The following is a 6,000-nucleotide window of genomic DNA, read 5'->3' as shown; positions in this document are numbered from 1 at the left end:
TAGGCCCACCTTAGTTAACACACTGTATACAACAACATAGAAGTTAGGCCAATACTACTACTACTGTAAGACAATGGCACAAACAGAAACATTGTACTGCAACTCTTTGTAAGTGTAGACAGATAATAACCCGAAATATGCAATTTAATGTACAGGGCATGGGTCGTGTTCAGCAGGGCTGTAACGAATCTCTTCGTGGTCTGAGGAGGAGTAGGAAATATCGGACCAATATGCAGCGTGGTAAGTGTTCCTCATCATTTATTTGACTGAACGCACAAAACAAAATAACAAAGTGAAATGGAAGAAACTAAACAGTTCTGTAAGGTGACATACACTAAACAGAAAACAATCACCCACAACTCAAAATGGGAAAAACAGGCTACCTAAGTATGGTTCTCAATCAGAGACAACGATCGACAGCTGCCTCTGATTGGGAACCATACCAGGCCAAACACAGAGATACAAACATAGAAATCACAACATAGAATGCCCACCCCAACTCACGCCCTGACCAAACTAAAACAGAGACATAAAAAGGAACTAAGGTCAGGACGTGACAGTACTCCCCCCCAAAGGTGCGGACCCTGGCCGCAAAACCTAAACCCATAGGGGAGGGTCTTGGTGGGCATCCGTCCGCGGGGGCGGCTCTGGCGCAGGACGTGGACCGCACTCCACCATAGTCTTGGCCCACTGAAGTGGCGCCTTTGGAGCGGCGACCCTCGCCGCCGACCTCGGACGGGGGACCCTTGCAGCGGGCCCCGAATAGACGGGAGACTCCGGCAGCGCCGGACAGGCGGGAAACTCCGGCAGCGCCGGGGTGAAGGGCGACTCTGGCGGTGCCGGACTGAAAGGCGGCTTTGGCAGCGCCGGAGTGAAGGGCGACTCTGGCGGTGCCGGACTGAAGGGCGGCTTTGGCAGCTCCGGAGTGAAGGGCGGCTCTGGCAGCTCCTGACTGATGGGCGGCTCTGGCAGCTCCTGACTGATGGGCGGCTCTGGCAGCGTCGGACTGGTGGGAGACTCCGGCAGCGCCAGAGTGAAGGGCGACTCCGGCTACGCCGGAGTGAAGGGCGGCTCTGGCAGCTCCTGACTGACGGGTGGCTCTGGCAGCTCCTGCCAGACTGGAGAACCTGGAGGGAGGAGACGGAGAGACAGCCTGGTGCGTGGGGCTGCCACAGGACCCACCAGGCTGGGGAGACCTACAGGAGGCCTGGTACGTGGAGGAGGCACCGGATGGACCGGGTTGGGGAGGAGCACTGGAGATCTGGTGCGCAGCCTTGGCACCACTCCTCCAGGCTGGATGACCACTTTAGCCCGGACCCTCCAAAGTGCAGGCACAGGTTGAACCGGGCTGTGGGTGAGCACTGGAGATCTGGTGCTTACCACTCGCACCTCTCCCTTAGGCTCAATGCCCACATTCGCCCGGCACGGGCGGAGGTCAGGCATAGCGCGCACTGCACCCTCCCAGCGCCCCGGGGACACAGCACGCAGCGCCGGCACAGGATACCCTGGGCCGAAACGGCGTACCGGAGACCAAACACGCTGGGCCGGCACAATACTCCCTGGCTGGATGCCCACTCTCGCATGGCACTTGCGAGGGGCTGGGATGTAGCGCACCGGGCTAAGAACGCGCACTGGAGACACTGTGCGCTTGACCGCATAACACGGTGCCTGACCAGTACGATGCCCGCCACGGTAAGCACGGGGAGTTGGCTCAGGTGTCCAATCTGACTCTGCCACACTCCCCGTGTGCCCCTCGTGCCTGTTGCGCTGCCATGCTAACTTCTCATATCGCCGCCGCTCGGCTTTAGCTGCCTCCAGTTCTTCCCTGGGGCGGCGATATTCCCCAGCCTGTGCCCAGGGTCCCTTACCGTCCAAAATCTCCTCCCAAATCCAGGAGTCCAGAACCCTCTGCTCCAGGTTACCACGCTGCTTGGTCCTTTTTGGTGGGTGATTCTGTAACGAATCTCTTCGTGGTCTGAGGAGGAGTAGGAAATATAGGACCAATATGCAGCGTGGTAAGTGTTCCTCATCATTTATTTGACTGAACGCACAAAACAAAATAACAAAGTGAAATGGAATAAACTAAACAGTTCTGTAAGGTGACATACACTAAACAGAAAACAATCACCCACAACTCAAAATGGGAAAAACAGGCTACCTAAGTATGGTTCTCAATCAGAGACAACGATCGACAGCTGCCTCTGATTGGGAACCATACCTGGCCAAACACAGAGATAAAAACATAGAAAACACAAGATAGAATGCCCACCCCAACTCACGCCCTGACCAAACTAAAACAGAGACATAAAAAAGGAACTAAGGTCAGGAAGTGACAAGGGCAAATGTTTTAAATGATTTGCAATGGAAAACAAAACAAACAGTGTTCTTATTGGACAAGTTCAGGTGGCACCTCCCCATTTCAAAATGTTTTCTTCCTACTGAACATGGCCCTGTTATTGACAACAAGCAGGAATGGCCCAAACACCTCAGGCTCAAGGAAGTGCGTGTTATACGTATTAGTGTATTCTCTGTGATGAACATAGCCAAAATAAGACCGGAAGTCACCAAGCCTGGTCCTGGAAAGCTGCAAAGTTTTTTTGTTCTGTTTCATCGTATATATAATAAACACACAAGTATGGAAAACCAGGTGCCAAATGACAATGAAAAATATTTTGGTTTCCAGCGAGATAGTCTTTCAACAAATTTGAATGGAACTGAAAGGGAGAAGAGCCATTGAAACTAAATGTGGTAGGGGGTGAACCGTTGAACGTTCTTGACTTTTGATTCCCTTAAATTTATTCTCAATCTTTCTGTATTATGAAATGTAAATGTGATGTAAGGTATTGTATTGATGTTAATCCCCAGTTTTTTTTTTATCCCAAAATGATCTAAATTAAGATGTTAAATAAATAAATAATCAAATATAGTCCATTAAATATGAAATAAATTAGTGTTCAGGCTTTTGTGACCACACGAACTTACAGTGCCTTGCGAAAGTATTCGGCCCCCTTGAACTTTGCGACCTTTTGCCACATTTCAGGCTTCAAACATAAAGATATAAAACTGTATTTTTTTGTGAAGAATCAACAACAAGTGGGACACAATCATGAAGTGGAACGACATTTATTGGATATGTCAAACTTTTTTAACAAATCAAAAACTGAAAGATTGGGCGTGCAAAATTATTCAGCCCCTTTACTTTCAGTGCAGCAAACTCTCTCCAGAAGTTCAGTGAGGATCTCTGAATGATCCAATGTTGACCTAAATGACTAATGATGATAAATACAATCCACCTGTGTGTAATCAAGTCTCCGTATAAATGCACCTGCACTGTGATAGTCTCAGAGGTCCGTTAAAAGCGCAGAGAGCATCATGAAGAACAAGGAACACACCAGGCAGGTCCGAGATACTGTTTAAAGCCGGATTTGGATACAAAAAGATTTCCCAAGCTTTAAACATCCCAAGGAGCACTGTGCAAGCGATAATATTGAAATGGAAGGAGTATCAGACCACTGCAAATCTACCAAGACCTGGCCGTCCCTCTAAACTTTCAGCTCATACAAGGAGAAGACTGATCAGAGATGCAGCCAAGAGGCCCATGATCACTCTGGATGAACTGCAGAGCTCTACAGCTGAGGTGGGAGACTCTGTCCATAGGACAACAATCAGTCGTATATACACACAAATCTGGCCTTTATGGAAGAGTGGCAAGAAGAAAGCCATTTCTTAAAGATATCCATAAAAAGTGTTGTTTAAAGTTTGCCACAAGCCACCTGGGAGACACACAAAACATGTGGAAGAAGGTGCTCTGGTCAGATGAAACCAAAATTGAACTTTTTGGCAACAATGCAAAACGTTATGTTTGGCGTAAAAGCAACACAGCTCATCACTCTGAACACACCACCCCCACTGTCAAACATGGTGGTGGCAGCATCATGGTTTGGGCCTGCTTCTCTTCAGCAGGGACAGGGAAGATGGTTAAAATTGATGGGAAGATGGATGGAGCCAAATACAGGACCATTCTGGAAGAAAACCTGATGTAGCCTGAGACTGGGACGGAGATTTGTCTTCCAACAAGACAATGATCCAAAACATAAAGCAAAATCTACAATGGAATGGTTCAAAAATAAACATATCCAGGTGTTAAAATGGCCAAATCAAAGTCCAGACCTGAATCCAATCGAGAATCTGTGGAAAGAACTGAAAACTGCTGTTCACAAATGCTCTCCATCCAACCTCACTGAGCTCGAGCTGTTTTGCAAGGAGGAATGGGAAAAAATTTCAGTCTCTCAATGTGCAAAACTGATAGAGACATACCCCAAGCGACTTACAGCTGTAATCGCAGCAAAAGATGGCGCTACAAAGTATTAACTTAAGGGGGCTGAATAATTTTGCACGCCCAATTTTTCAGTTTTTGATTTGTTAAAAAAGTTTGAAATATCCAATAAATGTCGTTCCACTTCATGATTGTGTCCCACTTGTTGTTGATTCTTCACAAAAACATACAGTTTTATATCTTTATGTTTGAAGCCTGAAATGTGGCAAAAGGTCGAAAAGTTCAAGGGGGCTGACATGCATGCACTGTATGTAACGTAATCTAAAGGCAGTTCCAGAACCTCGCCTCTCCAGACCGGGGAGCACACCGGCACATGCTGGTTCTGTAGCCTTTTTGAGAGAAACTAGTACTGGTACAGTAACAACAATGGGCTGTCCGAGAAGACTACAACTCCCAGACTACAACTTCAAGCTTATTTCTCACACCTGTCCAGTTGGAGATAGGGCAAGTCAGGCCATCAGAACCATGAGTCAGTCTGGGTATCCACTTTAGCCAGCATTCCCTCCATGACCTGCCAGGAGGGTGATGTCTGACTGTAACCCACCCAGCACCTATTGCACCTGAGTTACTGCTGCTGCTATATCAGCCTCTTCCATCTCATCCGGGAGTGCTGAGGAGGACCACCAAGGCCCTCTGTCATGCAGTAGTCTCCAACCCTGGTCCCGGAGAGCTACTGGATGTGCAGGCTTTTGTTCCAGCCCAGCAATGATTCAGCTCTGAGGTAGAGGAACGTAGTGATGCCCAGTGCACTGCCTGTAAAAGGGACTAGAGAGACAGACTATAGAGATGGATATTTACGGTGACACATTGATAAGCAATGTAGAACACTGCCATAAGCTCAAAGCACAAACAGACTGGACAACCAGGCATATTGCCCTTTGCCCTTTAGCCTCTGCACTTCAGGACCAGTACTAGACATGTCCCAAGCCAGGCTCCTCCGCAAAACATCATCCCAATAATAATGTAGAGGTACTTTCCTTATATTTGTGCGGTACGCTATTCAAACATGTTAATGGCAATACAAATAGCTGACACGAGGATACAAAGGCGACAAACCAGCTCACGTTATTATATAGAGTCAAAGACAGTTGGGCTTGTGATAATATTTCCATCATTTTGTATAGCAAGAGAAGGACAATAGGGCCAACTGCTTTCAGGCATACTCGGCTTATGAAAGCTAGTTGGTCATCTAGCACCATTGTCTTTTATGCGCCTGACACACTGACTAATATGTCACGTGGACTAATATCAAAGAGTTACTAAATTATCTCTGTATACTATTTATCATCATTATTGTCATCATCCTCATCATCCTCAAAATCTCTGTCAACAACCCACAGCTCTCACGTTGCTGGTTGTGGTTGTTCCCAGTCGAGAATAGTGAGTTATCTCATGGTTGCTCTCTACATGGCCAATTAGGAGCAGGCCCCAATCTTGAACCGCATTAGGTTACTAAAATATAAGCTGTATACCAATGGGGGGTTAAGGGAAATATAAAATGATCGAGAGAGAGAGTGAGATGAGGAAGGAAGGAAAGAGCAAGGCAGCAAAAACAGCACTGTTCACCAGACATTGGGGCGGGGAGGAGTGTGGCTCCTGGCTTTCACTATTGCCGACAATGGAAGAAAGAGGGGCATGATCTGTTCAACATACATTTTAGTCTA

This window comes from Oncorhynchus mykiss, chromosome 16, assembly GCF_013265735.2.
Source record: "Oncorhynchus mykiss isolate Arlee chromosome 16, USDA_OmykA_1.1, whole genome shotgun sequence".
Lineage (NCBI taxonomy): Eukaryota > Metazoa > Chordata > Actinopteri > Salmoniformes > Salmonidae > Oncorhynchus > Oncorhynchus mykiss.
The sequence above is the reverse complement of the archived record's forward strand: the minus strand, read 5'-3'. Positions refer to the sequence as shown.